We start from the raw sequence: 21,320 nt of genomic DNA, 5'->3' as shown, positions 1-21,320 counted from the left end.
TCCATAGCTAGGTTAATTAAAAATTTCTTCCCGATCGCCTACAGTGTTCTTTAGGAAAAGAATAATAACTTTTCAACCAAGGTACCGTGCATTCTCGCGTTAAATTTAGGTGAATATTTATCCGGCAGAATACTTCTTGCCCACTCGTCACCTAATGACAGTCCTTGAATAGACATTCCAGAGTCTATTCTTCTTGAACGACAATTCATAAAATAAATCTGGATGCTCTGCATCACAATTTACAAAACTAAGTGTGAAATAACTGTCCAGTTCCGCCAGATTTGTTCATTTTGGCATCCATTTAAAGAGCAACATGTGAACAGAGATAGTCAAACAAGCCTCTGACACACATAAGACACTGTTCAATTTGCTTCTCTTGGTCCCGAACTTGAAATGAGACAAAGGCTCGAAAGAACATCTTGGATTCCCTCTTGAGAAAGGACTTACCAAGCACTAATGCTGGCAACCAAATAAGGTTTCCCGCACAACGCTTAGCGCAATGTACTTTCACTGAAGTAACTACAACGCTTCACCACTGCTAAACACTAATTAAGAGGAGAAAAGCTAAGCCAACTGATTGTTGTACAGAGAGATCGTAGGTGAAAAATTTCTGCGCCGTTTTACTGATGTCATTATACTATGTATTTTTGCAGCCAATTCAACATGAACAGTCTGGCTCGAGTCAACGCCTTCGTAGGGTCGCCGTAGCACTTGGTAATCGTTAATACTGCACACGAAATATTTTTGTTAACGAGCTCCGGATGATGTCAATGCAGGATTAATATAAGGCTGCGGTGCTCTATGGCAAAAATCCTCACAATCTACCCAACTTCCTCAGAGCCTCTGCACTCACGCAGTCATATGTTTGTTATGTTGGTGATATAATCCTCAGCACGGTAATATTATGGGGTGACTGAAATGTGTTGCTGTCGTCTACACGGAACCTATGATAACTAGCATATTCGCGTTTGTGGGAATTGGTACAAGCCCTTGTTCAGATTTTTGTTTGTTTCAAACATGAAGAAAGTATATGCAGCTAGACTTGCTGGTGACAAGCTCCCATAACGTTGAGCTTATGCTTGCCGGTTCAGAAATGCTTTCATGTCTTTCGTTTTTCCTTTAGTTTTGGTAAACTATGCTTTGCATGTGATTTTTTTTACCTCTCACTTTTAATATTTTGTAAAAACACAATCTTCGATGTCATCAATCTATTTCTTCACCTGGGTTGTTGCGTACCATTTGAATTGATTATAAAGAAGGTGGTGTGCGAAAAGAAAAAAAAGAATCATTTTAATGCGTGCGCTACCAAATTCATATCGCAAAGGCGTCGAAAGGACAAGTAAATCACAGGAATAAGTAAAAGTTGTTCTGCTTATAACGGTGTTGACGAGTCACATTGGCGAAAACAGGTATAGATCGGGAAAGAAAGTAAATTAAGGGTTGCGTAAACTAAGATTTACATTGTGTTTTTATGATGCACTGTCTATGCTTTGTGGATGTTGTTAAAATTTGGCCATGCGATGAGCATGAATTTTGCGATGACGCAAAGCAAAAATGCTAAGCGTCTCTCCACGCCACAAAAAAAAATTAATTTCAAGCTTTCTACTCCAGTTGCAGCCGTATATCTATGATGTGTAAATTGACAACATAAAATTAATTTTCGTTTATTCTTTGCAGCTGTGCTGATTAATGAAGCTGCCGCTTCTCTAGGAGGCGGTGTTGGATGGGGCAGAGAAGAGACCGCAAGAGAATGAATTCAAAATCAAGACACACTCCTGCCTAAGTCCAGAAGTTGGCGAATCCGCTTTCGCTTTGAATAAAGTGATGAAATTGAACTTTTGATGGCTTCGCTTAGTGAGGTGTAACGTCCCGGATGCACTCAGGCTTTGAGATACGCCGTAGTGGAGAGCTGTGGATGGATTCGACCACCTGAGGTTCTTGAACAGCAGAATGAAGAAAAACGATTTTTCCCGTACTACTAAATTACTCTTTCTCAATACCAAAATTACCAAGGATGCCGCGAGAATTCGCTCGGTAAGCGAGTAAACGCGCATAAGGAAATGTGGGTGGCCATACCACGATGGAATTCCCCCACCGAACTCCGAGACGACGTAGATTTTGACGGTGTGTGTTTGGCCCGGCATCTTTCCTTACCTGTAAAAGTGAAGCAGACTGCACTCTGAGGGGCCAGGCACTTAATAAACCGACTTTCAGGAAATTTCGTTGAGCCAAATCGCCGAAATACGAAAAGTACGCTTTGAAATTCGTGACGTAGGGCGCGAAATTCAAAGAGGAAACTTTGAGCTTCATTCCCTCTTGTATTAATAAACCTATGATAGTGAAAAGACCTTCATTAGAGTTCTGATAGTACACTTCATCAATCTGAACAGATTCATTGTTCGCTCTTTAGTGTTCCTTTAACGGGCATTTAAATGGCAGAGTACACGAGCCTCTAGCAGTTGGTCTGTATCGATAACGGAACGCCACGGCTCAGATTGAACCCACGTCCTTCGGGTCACTATCTGAGCCCACTAACTACTGGGACACTATTGCGAAGAAAGTGAAGATTGGCTGTATTTTACAGCGAAAGCTGTTATGAGATCATTTCACCGGCCGTTTTTGGCGCCGTAGTTGTCCGCCGCCGCCGCCGCCGCCGGTGTCCGTAACCAGTATCGATCGAAATAGGAAAAAAACTAAATAAGAAAAAAAACTCCAGGATGGAACGAGGTTCGAACCTGGGCCCTCTGCGTGGGAGCCCAGTATTCAACCTCTGAGCCATGCCGGTGCTTGAAACTGCTTTGCAAAAGGGTCCTATACAGGCTTCATGTCGGGAAGGAACCACATTAGCATATGCAATATAGCGTGGTAGAAGAGTAAAATAAGCACCATGCGTCGCACAACACGAATTCTGTAACGAGGCGTCACACAATGCGAATTGCGCAACGAGTAGGTTGTGAAATGCTTCCAACCCATTACAAAGATCTCTGCCATAATTCTTCGTCGTCATCAAGCACAGCATCAACAAAGTGCGCACAATGCCTTACATGCGTTTAGCAGGTACCACGGATCTCCGTAAAATGAAGAAAAATGGCACAGTGCCTGCTGCCCTACTTCTCAAAAATTAGAATGATTTAGAGCATAGTGGGTTCCTCGCAAGTGCACTTGTATCGGTTGCCAAGGAAGCCTATAAGCGCAGATCCATTTCCTCGGGGTCTCAGTAAAATTACAATGCTTTATAGCGTAGTGGGTTCCTCGCAAGTGCACTTGGATTGGTTGCCAAGGAAGCCCATGAGCGCATGATCCATTTCCTCGGGGTCTCAGTAAGTTCTTCCCCCCCCCCGTCTCTCTCCCACGTCAACGTATAATATACAGCATGACGGGAGAGGGAAATAGCGAGCGGGCGTCACCCAATGCAAATTACATAACTGGTGGGCCGTTTAAAGCTCCCAATCCATTACAAATGGCTGAGCCATAATTCTTCATCGTCATCAGTCGTCGCGTCAACAAAGTGCACATATTGCCCTACACACGTGTAGCTGGTGCCTCGCTTCTCCGAAGAATGACGAATAATGGCTTAGTAGGTGCTTCCCAACTTCACAAAAATTGTGATTTATGGCGTAGTGGGTACCTTTCTAGTCTACTTGTATTGTAGCCCCAAGATAGCTTACAACGGGCTCTAGAAACGCCGCTCTTTCAGCTTTCGCTGTGACTGTGCTGCGGTTTCATCGCAGGCCTGGCGTTTTTTTTTATACATACGCAAATAAAGGCTTTGTGGTATGCGCTTGCTGCGCCCCGTATTTCCTGAAAGGAGATCAGGCAGATGCATAGCAGAACCAACAAATGACAATTTATTTGTCGAAAGGCATCGACTGACGCGGGAGAAAAAGGACACAAATCTTAGCCACGGCGACGGCTGACAAACGGGCTGTTTGGAGCAACTAGGGCTGTTTTCTTCACTTACTGAGGGAAGAACAGAGCGTTATTTACAAACCGTGTTTCAAGTAACCTCCGTTATTCTTTATTTCTATTTCTTCCCTATCGTGTCCTTAGTACATCTGAGCATGCGAAAAACAACATGAGATAGAGTGGATCACCGTGCCTGACCGCTTAAATGATCCCAATGTTCTTCATTGTTTTATTTTGAAGCGGCAGGGCAGCTGGTGAATCCATTGATGGTTACGGTATTCGAAAATCTCTTATTCTTTTTTATGTACTCTTTGAACAGCCACACAACTGGATTTCATTTACGTTTAATTAGGTTAGTTATTGTTCTGACAACTTGAGTACCAGGATGAAGAACCACAAAACACGAATGGCTGTTTCAAGCATGCAGAGACCCCTCCCCCCCCCCCCCCCCCCGCGATAAAAAATGTTTACGGTGCTTTTCTCTGCACAAACTTCTCGCGAAATATCTTATCCAGACTGCTTTACATTGTGGGGGCCACGTCCACCGGCATTGCGCTGTTTTTCACTCGTTATCTTTTTCCCGCTTCCCCTTTTTCTGTGCGCAGAGTGGAAGGCTAGAGCTCTCAAGCTCAGGCCGAACTCTCTGCCTTCTATTAAATTCGCCCTATCTATGTAGCCTATCGGTAGCACTCACTCCCCCCGTTACGTGCTCGAGGAGATCAGCAGGTTTCATTTCTTCGTTCTATCTTGAAATTTTGAAAAGAAGTAGATTGATTTCGATTTTCGATTGGATAGTCGATATTATTGGTCGCTATTCGGTACTATTCGATTCGAGATGAAATTTCGCTATTCACGCACTGCTAATTGCTCCAAACCGCCCGCCGGCGCTGCCGCCCGTTTGTCAGTCGTCCCCGTGGTTAACTTTTGTGAGCTTTTCTTTCCGCGTCAGTCGATGCCTTTCGACAAATAAATTGTGATTTGTTTGTTCTGTTATGCATCTGCCTGATCTCCTTTCAGGAAATACTGGGCGCAGCAAGCGCGTACCAGAAAGCCTTTATTTGCGTGTGTATCAAAAAAACATGGCTGATCCCTCTGTCATACCATCCCTCTGTCATACGAACGTGAAACATGTCTTCACAAACATAGTTCAACGTTTGTTGTGCATTATTTCGCCCCAAGGGCGAAGGAATGGATACTATATCTACAAATTGTAATGTCATGCGAAGAACGGCAAGTAGCTCGAAACTTGCAACGCGCTGCTCAAGCAGAAGGGACGCACGGAACGAACATACGAAGGATGAGCGTGAACTAACTGTCACAGTTGTAACTTATCTCTGTGTGAGCAGCGCGCTCCTTTCACAAAAGGGACCGCTGCAGTAAGTGAAGTGACCTTCGTGCTGTCAACGCAAACTTGCGGGGAGAGCACAAGACGTGCAAACCACCGCCATCACGAAATACGTGTGCGCGCACGAACAGCCACGCCCTGTAGAGGCGGGCATTCATCACAACGCGTGGGGCGACGACCTTTAAAGCGCGCTCTTCCAGCCCTTCGCGCCATCTTCCTAGTGATAAGGAAAACACGCTCATGTACCACCGATCTGAGAGTACCGCCACCGGCAAATGTTGTATACAAATAGCTCGCCCTTAGTATAGCGTAGAGCGTGCCGTCTGTGGCCGAATCGCTTCGCCCAGTGCGCTGCGAACGACCGCTGGGAGAACTTTTTCTTCTCGTTTTTATTCTTCGCCATCTCTTAGCCTATATTTCACAACGTCATATACGTGACGGAAATACGTCAGGGAGCCATGGTGGACCCCGCCATTAAGCGGTTTTGTGTTTGAAACAAAAGCGCCAATCTTCCTTTCTTCCCAATAGTGTCCCAGTAGTTAGTGGGCTCAGACAGTGACCCGACGGACGTGGGTTCAATCTGAGGCGTGGGGGTCTGTTATCGATACAGACCAGTTGTTGAGGCTCGTGTACTGTGCCATTTAAATGCACGTTAAATGGACACTAAAGAGCGAAACAATGAATCGGTTCGGATGGTTAAACTGCACAATCAGAACTCTAATGAAGGTAATTTCACTATCACGGGCTTGTTAGTACTAGAAGATATAGAGCTCAAAGTATCATTTTTAAATATTGCGCCCTAGGTCACGGATTTCAAAGCGTATGTTTCGTAATTTGGCGATTTTGCTCAACGAAATTTCCTTAAAGTAGGTTTGATAAGTATACGGCCCCCTCAGAGTGCAGTCTGCTTCACTTTTACCGATTAGGAAGTATGCAGGCCGAAGCAGACACCGTCAAAGGCTACGACGTCTCGGAGTTTGGGGCGGGAATTCAAAAGTGGTGTGGCCATTCACATTTTGTTTTGCGCGTTTTGTCGCATAACAAGCGAAATCTCGCAGCAACCTTGGATATTTTGGTGTTGAGAAAGAGTAATTTAATAGTACGGGAAAAATCCTGTTTTTTTCTTTAGTCTGCCGTTCAAGAAGCCTGGGTGGTTGAATCCATCAACAGCTCTCCCCTACGGCGTCTCTCAAAGCCTGAGTGGCTTCGGGACGTTAAACCCCTATAAGGAAAGCCACCGAAAGTTCAACTGATCACTTTATTCAAAGCGAAAGCGGATTCGCCTACTTCTTGACTTAGGCATGGGTCTGGCTTGATTTTGGATTCATTCACTTACGGTCTCTTCTCTGCCCCATCCAACACCGCCTCCTAGAGAAGCGGCAGCTTCATTAATCAGCACAGCTGCAAAGAATAAATGAAAATTAATTGTATGTGGTCAATTTACACATCATAGTTATACGGGTGCGACTGCAGTAGATAGCGCCATATAAAACTTTTTTGTGGCGTGGAGAGACGCTTAGCTTAGACATCCACAAAGCTTAGACAGTGCATCATAAAAGCACAATATAAATCTTAGCTTACGCAAATGTCATACATTGGCAGCTCCACTTCTCAAAACACTTCGAAGAAAGCAGCCGCCAATCGCCACTTTCTTTACCGATTTATGCCTATTTTACGCCAATTTGACTTGTCAACGAGGTTATAAGCATAACAACTTTTTCTTATTCCTGTGATGTATTTGTAATTTCTACGCCTTTTCGATATGAATTTGGTAGCGCACGCAATAAAATGATACTTTTTTTTTCTTTTCGCACACCCCCTTCTTTACGAACAATCAAAGAGTACACAACACCTGAGGTAAAGAAGGAGATAGATGACATCGTAGATTGTCTTTTTGCAAAATATTAAAAGTGAGAGGTAAAAAAAAATCACATGCAAAGCATAGTTTTCCAAAACTAAAGGAAAAATGAAAGACATGAAAGCATTTCTTAACCGCCAAGCATAAGCTCAACGTTATGGGAGCTTGTCACCAGCAAGTCTAGCTGCATATACTTTCTTCATGTTTGAAACAAACAAAAATATGTACAAAGGCTTGTACCAATTCCCAGAAACGCGAATATACTAGTTTAAATTAGTTCCATGTAGACGACAGCAACATATTTCTAGGACCCCATAATACGACCATGCTGATCATTCTATCGCCAACAAAACAAGCATATGACTGTGTGAGTGCAGAAGCGGTCACGAAGTTGGGTAGATAGTGAGGATTTTTATCATAGAGCACTGCACCCATATATTCATTCTGCATAGACGTCAATCATGCACTACCTAAATATTGTTTGTGCAGTATTCACGGTTACCTAATGCTACGGCGACCCACACAAGGGCGTTGACTCCAGCCAGACCGTTCATGTTGAATTGGCTGCAAAGATACATGGTATAATGACTTCGGTAAAACGGCAAAGAAATTTTCACCTTCGATCTCTCATTACAACAATCAGTTGGCTTAGCTTTTCTCGTGTTAGTGTTTAGCAGTCGTGAAGCGTTGTAGTTAGTTCAGTCAAAGTACATAGCGTTAAGCTTTGTGCGAGAAGCCTTATTTGCAGAGCAAGCCTGTAATGCAGGGCATCCAGATTTATTTTATGAAATGTGGTTCACAAAGAATAGACTCTGGAATGTCTGTTCAAGGACTGTCATCTGGTGACGAGTGGGCAAGAAATATTTTGCCGGAGAAATATTCATCTCAGGGTGAACGCGAGTATGCATAGTACCGTGGTTAAATTGTTATTATTATTTCCTAAAGAACACTGCATGCCACTAGGAAGCTTTTCTTTATTATTCGGCCATGGAAACGCCTAATTGAAAAAGAGTCCCTTGAGACAGTCTGAAGCCGTTGGTGTGTGCACTGCTGCGAATGGGGGCTCGGCGGAGAAAGAGGCGGCGGTTCGTGAGTAAGTTAACATTAATAAATATGTTCGAAGGTGGAATTTAAACGCTAGGTCATTAGTAGCGAATCACTTCGTAGCACTACGCCATGAGCGCATGCCCTATCAGCTGACTGGAGATGGCTCCGGTGGGGCGGCGACCTTCCGAGGTTGCTTGGAAAGGGGGCGGGTCGGAAGCGTAGGTCATTCCTCTGGAGGAAGATGCTTATCCGCTTCCTTCGTGGACGTGGTGGGCCCTTTCGCGTCGCGACTGGGTGGTGCCACCATTGAGCGGGCACTATCACTTCGAGCATGCGCGTTCTTACAAGACGTACGATGATGTCGACGTCGACGCCGACGCTTGACTACTTCGGCGGCCTCCCTGTGGGTCGAGTTGTCTCGGACCATTTGCTTGTTAACCGCACGCTCCTTCTTGATGGATGGTATACATAAAAACAGATCGTCGAGTCATTTCGGTGCTGCGTTCCCTCTAGGGAGCCATCACACCGATATTAGTGGACATGGGGACAACGTCAGCTCGAAGCGCACTTAAAGTGCTGGACGCATTAAGCCCAGTGCTTGAATATCTCGAATAGAAAGATGGATACCCATACCTCATCCTTCCGTAACCAAGTCAAATCAGCGTCCGTCATCCAATGGAACGCCTCAGGGCTAAAATCACGCCTTTCAGATTTTCGTCAGTTTGTGTATAGTAACGTGTTTCCACTGATCATCATTTGCGAGCCCAATTTGACGAAACCGACCGGACTGTCATGGTACGAAGCTGTGATGTCTTCAACAAACGGTGCGTGCAGCAAAATCGTCGTTTTTGTTCGTCGTGAACTCATCTATGTTGTGCCACCAATTGCGCCTCACGATGACAATCAATATGTATGCATCACCGTTAAAAAGAACAAATTCATGTTTACTCTCATAGGCGTGTATATATCACCTTCAAGCAATTTCGATTCACGAAGATTAGCGGATATCTTGAGTGTTTGTCCTGCACCATGGGTTATCATAGGAGATTTCAATGCGCACCACCCTGCATGGTGAAGTCGAAGGACAAATGCAAGAGGGCGAATATTAGCAAGCGCCGCCTACAACTATGGCCTTACTCTCCTGAACGATGGTTGCCCCACTTTTCTTCGAGGCGTGACATACGGCAGCTGCCTCGACCTTACTTTCGTCTCCAACTCTCTCGCCATATGTATCAAGTCGTTTCCAGATGTTGAGACACACGGGAGTGATCACATTCCCATCTACCTTAGCATCAAAGGCTTGTCTAGATCTGGTCCACGGAAGACAATTCGAGCGACTCAATGGACCGCCTTCAAATCTGACATAGAAGAAGCTTGCAGCGAGGGCCTACGATGTGGATTACAGCAAACAATTAAGCGTACGATGCAAAACGCCACTCGCACGTTGACAATCTCTTCCACGCGAAACGATCTGGACATAGAGTTGGAACGCCTTCGAGCACTGCGACGTCGGGCGGAACATAGATATCGGCGCACAAAATCAATTCACGACCTTAGGGCAGCCAGGAGGATGGAAAAGAAGATTCAGCGTCGCATGGATAGATTAGCGTCGGAACGTTGGGCAAGGTTTTGCCAGACGCTAGACCCCTGTAAGCCACTTTCTCACATTTGGAAAACTGTGCAAGGTCTGCGCTGCCTTCCGGAACAACATTTTCCATTCAAAGCGCTCGCTCTCTTTGAAGGGAGGCAAAACATCGTTGTCGCAGAAGATTTTTGTGCGCGGATTGCCAACCAAACGACTCGTCCAGATTCTCCAGCCCGAGGAGACGTCCCCCATTCCCGTGACTGCCGCATGGACCTCCCTTTCACAATGGAGGAGCTCGATGTGGCACTAGCTCTCTGCAGCTGTTCTACCTCTCCGGTTCCAGATGGTATACCACATCGAGCCTTGTGCAACCTGGGAGAAGCCGCAAGTTGAGAATTGCTGAGCCTCTACAACTCCTCATGGCAGGATGGCAATGTTCCCGACGACTGGAAAGTAAGCCGCTTGGTGCCCCTCTTTAAGCAGGGCAAATCGCCACTTGAACTGACCTCGTACCACCCAATTTCTCTAGCCAGCTGCAAAGAAAAGATGATGGAAATAATGATCCTTGGCCGCCTGGAGCGGTATCTTGAACACTACAAAATTTATCAGAACTCCATGGCTGGTTTCCGGCGTGACCGCTCTTCCGTCGACAATGTAGTTGATCTCGTTTTGTATCTTCAGCATGAAAAGACCCGTAAGCGACTATCTGCAGGTTTGTTCTTATATGTGAAAGGTGCGTACGATAACGTATTACATGAGGCCATTCTCGATGCACTTGCGGCGGTCGGCCTCGGTGGTCGAATTCCTTCTTGGATTGCGAGTTACCTGGCTGCAATGTCATTCTTTGTGTTAACAGACGATGGCCCAACTACACGATGCTATACCTCCTGGGGCGTTGCTCATGGCGGAGTTCTCAGCCCCACGCTATTCAACCTCGCACTTATTTGGCTGGCTGACTACTTGCCAACTACCGTCAGGGTTTCAATATACCCAGACGACAGCAACACTGACAGCAACATGAGCAGCAACATTGACAGCTAGCTACCTGTGTAAACTAGGTCTCAGCATATCGCCAAAAAATGCGCACTGGTGGCATTCACTCGGAAACTAATGAAACCTTATCTCATCTCAATCAACGGGCGGCCCATTTCTTATGCCAGGACTCACAGATTTCTTGGCGTCATCATTCAGACTGGGCCTTCCTGAAGCAGCACCTGACAGCAATTTCCCTCTTATTCAAGTTCTTGGCAGGAAAGACGTGGGGGATGTCAGTAGACGCAATGCTGGAACTCTACAGAGCGCTCTTTCTCGGTTTTCTTAGATATAGCCTGCCCGTGCTGAGTAATACTTGTAAGACTAATATTCGTGTTCTGCAGGCAGTACAAGCTCAAGCACTCAGAGCATGCCTTGGTTTGCCCAGATGTACGTTGCACAGAGGCAACTATTGCAATTGCTCGTGACCATCCAATGCAAATTCACATTACGGTGGAAGTCCTGAGAACGCACGTCAGACATCTTGCACGTGCTCCCTGTCATCACCTTGCAGCACTGCCTTCAGAGAGGCCCCAAGCATCATTCTCTAAATCTATTGTCAAGTACGACGGCAAACCTCCCTCGGGCTTCACCACTGCATCTAAACCACCGATGCCCCCTTGGTGTTTTATTCGACCCGTAGTTCAACTCAGTGTACCAGGGATCCGGAAAAAAATCTGAGCTGTCGTCGCCTGTGCTGAAACAACTGTCTCTGCTTCTTTTGGACGAGAAGTATGCGGACAGTGTACATATATATATAGATGGTTCCACAAACATCCAGTGTTCGTCCGGTGCGGTGTTTGTCCCAGCAAGAGCTATTACAATCAGCTTTACGATTGACCACTCCACGACGTCGACAGCTGCAGTACTAGCTGCTCTGCGCGCTGCACTTTATTTGGTCAATCGGGAACCACCTCAACATTGGTCTATCTTCAGCGATTCAAAGGCAGCCCTACAATCTGTGCTATCTGCTCTGCGTCCCGGGCCATACGAACAGCTCATATCTGAAATTTGACGTGTTCTCTATACTTCACATGAGAGAGGGCACCACGCGACGTTTCAGTGGCTGCCAAGTCACGGCGGCGTCATAGGGAACGAACACGCCGATAATGCCGCTCGGGCAGCTCACGAATGCACACAGCAAGATACCATACCACTTTCAAGGTCTGACGCTGCCAGCAGTCTTCGAGGGCTTGCACATGAGATAACGCAGCTCTATGGTGCCCCCCAAGCAGCCGAACCAACCGGACCAATCGTCAACGCCACCTGTCCTCTTTCATGCGTCTCTCTATGCCAACTGGACTCCGTCGAAAAGAGGCCACACTGCTTTATCGCTTATGGCTAGGGCTGGCATTTACGCAGTCCTATTCCTTTCGGATTGGAATGGCCGACAACGCTCTTTGTGATGCCTGTCGCTGCGAAGAGACGCTACACCACGTCCTGTACGACTGTCCGGTATATAATGTTCAAAGACAGTCGTCACTTCCTTCCGTTCTAGCACGCCTTGACAGTAGACAAATGTCTGTTGAAACAGTTCTTGCATGTCGTCAACAGAAGGCATCACAGCTGAAGGCAACGAAGGCACTGCTGAGGTTAAGAGAGCCGAACTTGGACAAGCGGCTGTGACAGAAATGTCGCGTACCACGCAAGAGTGACCTACTAATTCTGTGTGTGCAGTGTCATGGGCTATCTTTCTATCTTTCTCTCTCTCTTTCCTCTCCTTTAAATACCCCCCCTTTACGCATATGTAGGGTAGCAAACCAGTTGACTTTACTGGTTAACCTTCCTGCCCTTCCTTCTCTATTATTTCTTCTCTCTCTCTCAGCTGAAATGGAATGCCTTGGAATATACCCAAGAGATAACAGACAGTTTCTTGAAAGAATTTTTCTGTCAATCGTGAGGTTACACAATATCAATGGCTCAGTAGACGACAAAATGACAAAGCCCTCCAGCTAAATTTAAGGTTTCGAATATCGTATGTTATCCTTATATATAGCATACATTTCGTTAGGAGCTGCCATTATGACAATGCATACTCACCAAGGTATGTTGCTGAAGACCAAATACTTGGTTTCTGTACAATCCTGTCGGTACCTGCGGCGTTTATATACTACCTCTAACGATCTTGACATGTCATATGAGGGGGCATAGGGGGAAGGAAATTTTCATATTTTTGTAGAAAGCAGAGTGACAGGTAATTCCATCGCCGTAAATGTTCATCTGCAGCCCAATCAGAAAAGTGAATGAATTAAAGAGGACGCGAATTTAATTTAAAAAAACCCATTATGGTCTGCTGGTAAAGGACAGTGCATTAAAGCGACATAAAATGGGATTTGTCTTTCTTGTTATAAAAAATACTGCGGACCATTCGAGCGATAACCTCATAGTCCTACTAGCACACTGCTTATTACTAATATTTGTTTTTACAACGCGATTATATGGGGACTCTTTCTCAGATTTCTTTAAGACTGTTTCTAAGATTTCTAAGATTTTATTTAAGGCGCGAAGGAACACAATCGCAAGAAAGGAGACGGGGCAGAGCGCCTCCCGTGTTCTTTCTTGTGATTGTGTGCCTTCGCACCTTAAAAGCAAATCCCTATAGGAAAAAACCGCGTTCCCAGTGCCTCCCAGTGTCTTTCAGCGCACTGGGTGGCACTGGAAACACTGTACAGTGTGTCCCAGTGTACTACAGCGCGCTGGGAGGCACTGGGACAAACTGTACAGCGTGGCCAGTGCCGCCCAGTGCGCTGGAAGACGCTGGGAATACTGTACAGTGTGGCCCAGTGTCTTACAGCGCACTGGGAGGCACTGGCCACGCTGTACAGTGTCTGCCCGCGCACTGGGAACACTGGCAGCACATATGAAAAAACTGGGCGCGCTGGTTGGAATTCATATAAGATGTGGTATTGGGTCACGAGAAGCCGAAAGAATAATTTATCGAATATCTTGAAAATATTATTCTATTCTGTGTCCTACACATCTCCAGCTTTACTTTTAGTTAAGCGACGGACGTACGTATACGCTAAAGCAATCATCTGTCGAGCGCGCGCGCGCGCGCTTTCTCAGAAGTGTGTGATCGAGTGTCGTAAATGTAGCTCATATAACTGCATCGAAAGAACTTATCATTCGCAACACAATATCACATTAGTATCAGTCTGATAATTCCATAAACCTACTCTAGCAGCCAGTACTTCCATATGGGCGCGTACCGCTGAAAGCCGCACGTCACCGGCAACAGTGAGCCAATGTAACGCCGAATCTCGGCATTTTCAGCTTCTGATTCATATAATCGAAGGTGTAAATAAGGCCTCGCATGAGTGAGGTATGATCGAAATTACATTTGAACGGTTATTAGATTCTTCGTAATTGAATATCCACGTTGTTCACAGCGATCGTGGCGCACGGAGTACAGCTCTAAGCCTAACGGTCGGTTCGGCTAGGATAAAGTGCTGCGGATGTATAGTACGCGGAACGTAAACAAAAAGGACAGAAAATATGTTCAAACGGGTGACGAAAACTAAAGTGTTCAGTGTGCAGGTCAGTTGCACATTGTTTTTTACATAGGTATGGCTAACTGCTTAGCGAGTCACTGCGATTGCCGCAACACATCTGCGGTTACGCTAATATTTTTTGCGGCAAAACGTGCCAGATAGACGTTCTAAATATAGGCAGCACATAAAAAACAAATTAAGTACCTTCGCTTAGGTTCTCGCGAGCACGAAGAGACTGAAATCTGCGTTTCTAAACGAGAAAAATGAGAATACTGGCTACCACACGTAGTTAAAACGTGAGCTAAAAAGACGCCATCCCTCGTCTTCCAGGTGAGCTAAAAAGACGCCATCCCTCGTCTTCCAGGTGTGGTGCAGCGGTAACGTGTCAGATTCAGAATACATGGTGCGTCAAGGTGGTGGGTTCGACTCCCGCTCGCTCTTGTTCTTTTTTAGGTTTTTTTTTCGTCGCAGTGCGCGCGTATCAGCCCTAATTACGGTCTGGGTATGACCACAGTTTTTAAAAACAATTTAAAAGCCCTATTTCGGCCCGTAACGGGTGGCCCAGTGTGCAGCGTGCAGTGCGTCAGCGTCCAGCGTGCCTCGCGCAGCGTGCCAGCGTCCCAGTACCCAGCGCCACACTGGTCCAATAATCAGGTATGGCACTGGGACAGTGCCACTGGGTTTTCCGATAGGGATATGAACGTACACCAACTCGCGCAACAAAAGGTTCTAAAAAAATACTGCTCACTGGTATGATACGGATGTGTGATTGTTCTGGGGCAAGTTGGTACGCCAACTTGCCGTACGTGAAGAAGTCGGTACGCCGCTGACTGTCCATGTCCCCAGACGATACGCAGCCTGCGTACCAATAATTGGTGTAATGATGCCAGGAAAGCACGGCCACTTTTCATGCTTTCCAAAGTAGAGCGTGCACGGGGTTATATAACTAATGGCAGGTAACTGCCGATATCTCTGTGTTCTACAGTACATTCGACAATATATGGTGGCGTAGAGAACGTTTTATATTCGGCTTTTTCCAGGCATGTTGCAGTCTCTGTAAAAGACGATTCTCTCAGAGAATGTGAACATAGTTATATTACAGGTCTCTTCATGACATTGACTTGTGTAGTGAAAATATACGATTAACATATGCGCAAAACTGAGTGACCCAACGTCGTTCTTTGAAAGGCACTATCTAGCCTCACGAGCACACAGGATACGTGTTACTATTCGTTACATGTTTTTTGCCAGGCACCTTCTTTACCCCAAATGTTTTTTTGTTTTAGTGTTTGGTGAAAATAAAGTTTCAATATTTATTTGATTGATTGAGTGATTGATCGAAAATATGGGGCCACACCATTGTGGCACTTTGGATGTTAAAGGGCCCCTAAACCTTCCCCCCCCCCCCGTGTTTAAAGACGAGAGAGTGGTTTTTTTCTCACCTTCACTACCCTTCCGACAGGCGATATCTCCTCCTCGCCACTTATTCCTACACAAAGCAGGTGTACAATATCAGCACGCGTTGAGCAAGCGTTGAGCCTATCAGGATTTCTCTCTTTTCGGCTTAAGGCTGTCTACCGCACTTACGCAGTTGAAAGCGCAGAAAAGGAAGTGACATCGGTTGATCGCCAACGATAATCATGCGACACAAGAAATACGAGGGCGGTCCGATAAGTACTTAGCCACACAGCGAGAGCGCGACTCTATCGCATGAGACATATACTTACGTTAAGTACGCTCTTAGAGGGACACATGCGAAGGTCCAGTCGAATCGGTCTCGCGGTTTTGTTTTGGCTGCTTGAGGAAGCAGGTAATGTTCGTGTGTCCGTTCAAAATGGAAAAACAGCAGTATCGGTCGGTGATTCGATTCTTGTTTTTGGAAGGGAAATCGCGCAGCGATATCAAAGAGTGACTGGATGCCGTGTACGGTGAGTCTTCTCCTTCGATGGCAACCGTAAAAAATGGTTCAACGAGGTTAAACGTGGTCGCACGTCGGTTTTTGATGAGCGTCGCCCAGGGGCCCCGCAAACGGCTACCACGGCCGATAACGTGGCAAAAATCCACGACCTCGTATTGGCAGGCCGCCGACTGAAGGGGCACGAGATAGCTGAGTCAGTAGGCTTCTCAAAAGACCGCGTGGGTCATATCCTGCATAAAATTTTGGGCATGAGAAAGCTGTCGGCGTGATGGGTGCCGCGTTTGCTCATTCCGGACAACAAGCGCATCCGTGAGACCACTTCAGAGCAGTGTTTGAAGCTGTTTAGGCGTAATCCGAAGGAGTTCCTGCGTTGTTTTGTGACCGTCGACGAAACATGGATCCACTGGTACACACCAGAGACCAACGAACAGTCGAAACAGTGGACTGCACCCGGAGAACCTGCTCCCAAGAAGGCGAAGACTGTCGCATGGGCCGGAAAGGTGATGGCCACGATTTTCTGGGATTATCAAGGTGTGATCTTCGTCAACTACCTTGAGAAGGGCAAGACGGTGACAGGACCCTACTACACTGAATTACTGGGCCGATTTGACGCCGAATTGCGACAAAAAACGGCCACATTTGGCGAAGAAAAAGGTGCGCTTCCACTATGACAACGCGCCAGCTCACACCTGCACCGTCGCTACGGCCAAGTTGGTCGAACTGGGTTACGAAGTGGTGCCCCATCCAGCGTATTCTCCAGATTTGGCCCCGAGTGATTTCGTCTTGTTTCCCAACTTGAAAAAGTCACTCGCCGGACAAAATTTTGAGTCGAATGAAGAAGTTATCGCCGCCACAGAAGCCTACTTTGCAGGTCAGGAGAAAACGTATTTTTCTGACGGGATCAAGAAGTTGGAGGATCGCTGCGTCATGTGTACAGAGTTGAAACGGGACTATGTTGAGAAATAAATCGACACCATTCCAAAATGTTCGTTTTTCTTTTGAAGGCTAAGTATTTATCGGACCGCCCTCGTAACGGACGTGCGAGTGCACCACAAAATTGTTTAGGAGACAGTTGAGAGCTGATATCCCTCTCATATGGGCCAATCGAAAGCTTATTTTCTCATGACGTCATGTGAAAAAATTTATGGCTTCACGAATTGTGCATAAAAGACGGGAGACGTTAGGAGAGAATAACGCGCTTATTCTTTGTATATTGAGAGGTTGTTTTGGGGCCTTAAGACAAGCTCGAATTATCACTTGTTGCCTCGTCTATCCCTTTACAACGCCTTATCCCGTTGAACACACGTTGCAGTGATCTTGCAGCCCTGATGTCTACCAAGACATGCTGCTTCACATTATGGCATTGTTATTTTTCGCCTCAACTTGATACATTTGACTACCCACAGATTGAAGCTTTATGTAACCGTATATATAATTTAAACTCTTTTCTTCATAGCCGTATCTCATAGGTGCTGTTCAAACGCCCGGAGATCCCGAATGGAAGCCTGATTTATGTCCTAGATCTTAAAAAGAGTCCCCATATGATAGCGTTGTAAAAACAAATATTAGTATTAAGCAGCGGGCTAGTAGGATTATGAGGTTATCGCTCGAATGGTCCGCAGTAATTTTTCTAACAAGAAAGACAAAGCCCATTTTATGTCGCTGTAATGCGCTCTACTCTACTAGCAGATCATATTTGGTTTTTTTTAATTATATCCACGTCCACTATAATGCGCCCACCTTTGTGACTGGGCTGGCGATGAACCCTTGCAGCGATAGAATTACCCGTCACTCTGCTTTCTACAAAAATATGAAAATTTACTTCCCCTTATGCCTCCTCATATGACATGTCAAGATCGTTAGAGGTAGTATATAAACGCCGATAGCACCGATAGGATTGTACAGAAACCAACCATTTGGTCTTCAGCAACATACCTTGGTGAGTATGCATTGTTATAATGGTAGCTTCTAACGAAGTGTATGCTTTATTAAGCATAACGTACAATAATCAAAACCTTTTATTTAGCTAGAGAGCTTTGTCATTTTCTCGTCTACTGAGCCATATATACTGTGTAACGTCACATTTGACAAAAAAATTATTTCAAGGAACTTCTATTATCTCTTGGCGATATTCTAAGGCATTCCATTTCTGCTTATAGGGCATGTGCTCATGGCTTGCTGCTACAAAGTGATTCGATACTAATGGCCTAGCGTGTAAATTCCACCGGCGAACATATTTATTAATGTTACTTACGAACTGCCGCCGCTTCTTCCGCCGAGCCCCCATTCGCAGCAGTTCACACACCAACGGCTTCAGATTGTCTCAGGAGACTCTTTTCTTAATAGACGTTTCCATAGCTAGGTTAATAAAAAATGCATCCTGATCGCATACAGTGTTCTTACAGTGTTCTTACAGATCGCATACAGTGGTACCGTGTATTCTCGCGTTCACTTTGAGGTGAATATTTCTCCGGCAAAATACTTTTTGCTAACTCATCACCAAATGACAATGCTTGAACAGACATTCCAGAATCTATTCTTTGTGAAGCACAATTCATAAAAGATACCTGGATGCTGTGCGTCACAAGTTCAAACATTTGGTGTGAAAAACTGTCCGCCAGGTTTGTCCTTTGGCATCCATTTAAAGCAGCAACATGTCAACAGAGATAGTCAACCAGACCTCTGGCACATATATGACACTGTTCACTTTGCTTTCCCCCGGCGTAGGGTAGCCAACCGGACTGCTGTCTGGTTAACCTCCCTGCCTTCTCCCTTTTTGTGTTCCTTCCTTCCTTGCTTTTCTTGGTGCCGAACTTGAAATGGGATAAAGGCTCAAAAGAACATCTTGGATTCCCTCTTGACAGAGGACTTACCAAGCACTAATGCTGGCAACCAAAGAAGGTTCCCGCACAACGCTTAGCGCTATGCACTCTCACTGAAGTAACTACAACGCTTCACCACTGCTAAACAGTAATTAAGAGGAGAAAAGCTAAGCCAACGGATTGTTGTACAGAGAGATCATAGGTGAAAAATTTCTTTGCCGTTTTAGTGAGGTCATTATACTATGTATCTTTGCAGCCAATTCAACATGAACGGTCTGGCTGGAGTCAACGCCCTCGTGTCGGTCGCCGTAGCATTAGGTAATCGTGAACACTGCACAAGCAATATTTTTGTTAAGTAGATCATGATGATGTCTATGCAAGATTATTATAAGGGTGCGGTGCTCTATGGCAAAAATCCTCAGTATCTACCCAACTTCCTGAGAGCCTCTGCACTCACGCAGTCATATATTTGTTATGTTAGCGATATAATCCTCACCGCGCTCATATTATGGGGTCATTGAAATATGTTGCTGTCGACTACATGGAACCTATGGTAACTAGCATATTCGCGTTTGTGGGAATTTGTACAAGCTCTTGTTCAGATTTTTGATTTTTTCAAGCATGAAAAAGTATATCTAGCTAGACTTGCTGGTGACAAGCTCCCATAACGTTGAGCTTATGCTTGCCGGTTCATAAATGCTTTTCATGTGTTTCGTTTTTCCATTAGTTTTGGTAAACTCTGCTTTGCATGTGATTTTTTTTTACCTCTCACTTTTAATATTTTGTAAAAAGACAATCTGCGATGTCGTCTATCTATTTCTTTACCTGTGTTGTTGCGTACCATTTGATTAATCATAAAGAAGGTGGTGTGCGAAAAGAAAAAAAAAAGAATCATTTTAATGCGTGCGCTACCAAATTCATATCGCAAAGGCGTAGAAAGGACAAGTCCATCACAGGAATAAGTAAAACTTGTTATGCTTATAACGTTGTTGACAAGTCACGTTGGCGAAAATAGCTATAGATCGGGAAAGAAAGTAAACTAAGGTTTGCGTAAACTAAGATTTACATTGTGTTTTTATGATACACTGTCTATGCTTTGTGGATGTTGATAAAATTTGGCCATGCGATGGGATGAATTTTGCGATGACGCAAAGCAAAAATGCTAAGCGTCTCTCCACGCCACAAACAAAAAAACATTTTAATTTCAAGCTTTCTACTCCAGTCGCATTCTTATAACTATGATTTGTAAATTGACAACAGCAAATTAATTTTCCTTTATTGTTTGCAGCTGTGCTGATTAATGAAGCTGCCGCTTCTCTTGGAGGCGGTGTTGGATGGGGCAGAGAAGAGACCGCAAAAGAATGATTCCAAAATCAAGACAGACTCATGCCTAAGTCCAGAAGTTGGCGAATCCGCTTTCGCTTTGAATAAAGTGATGAAATTGAACTTTTGGTGACTTTGCTTAATGGGGTTTAACGTCCCGAAGCCACCCAGGCTTTGAGAGACGCCGTAGTGGAGACCTGTGAATGGATTCGACCACCTGGGGTTCTTGAACAAGAGACTGAAGAAAAAAAAGCATTTTTCCTGTACTATAATAATAATATCTGGGGTTTAACGTCCCAAAACCACCATATGATTATGAGAGACGCCGTAGTGGAGGGCTCCGGAAATTTCGACCACATGGGGTTCTTTAACGTGCACCTAAATCTAAGCACACGGGCCTCAAACATTTTCGCCTCCACCGAAAATGCAGCCGCCGCGGCCGGGATTTGATCCCGCGACCTTCGGGTCAGCAGTCGAGTGCCATAACCACTAGACCACCGCGGCGGGGCTTTTCCCGTACTACTACATTACTCTTTCTCAATACCAAAATTGCCAAGGTTGCCGCGAGAATTGGCTCGGTAAGCGAGAAAACGCGCATAAAGAAAATGCGGGTGGCCACACCACATTACAATTCCCCCGCCGAACTCCGAGACGACGTAGCTTTTGACGGTGTCTGATTAGACCAGCATATTTCCTAAGCGGTAAAAGTGAAGCAGACTGCACTCTGAATGGCCAGATACTTAACAAATCAACTTTCAGGAAATTTCGTTGAGCGAAGTCGCCGAAATACGAAAAATACGTATTGGAATCCGTGACGTAGGGCGCTGAACTTAAAGATGAAATATAGAGCTACATTTCCTCTTGTATTATTGAGCCTATGGTAGTGAAATTACCTTCATTAGACTTCTGATAGTACACTTTATCAATATGAACCGATCCAACGTTTCGCTCTTTAGTGTCCCTTTAGCGGGCACTTAAATGGCACAGTACACG

Source organism: Rhipicephalus sanguineus, chromosome 6 (genome assembly GCF_013339695.2).
Source record: "Rhipicephalus sanguineus isolate Rsan-2018 chromosome 6, BIME_Rsan_1.4, whole genome shotgun sequence".
In the NCBI taxonomy this organism is placed as follows: domain Eukaryota; kingdom Metazoa; phylum Arthropoda; class Arachnida; order Ixodida; family Ixodidae; genus Rhipicephalus; species Rhipicephalus sanguineus.
The sequence above is the reverse complement of the archived record's forward strand: the minus strand, read 5'-3'. Positions refer to the sequence as shown.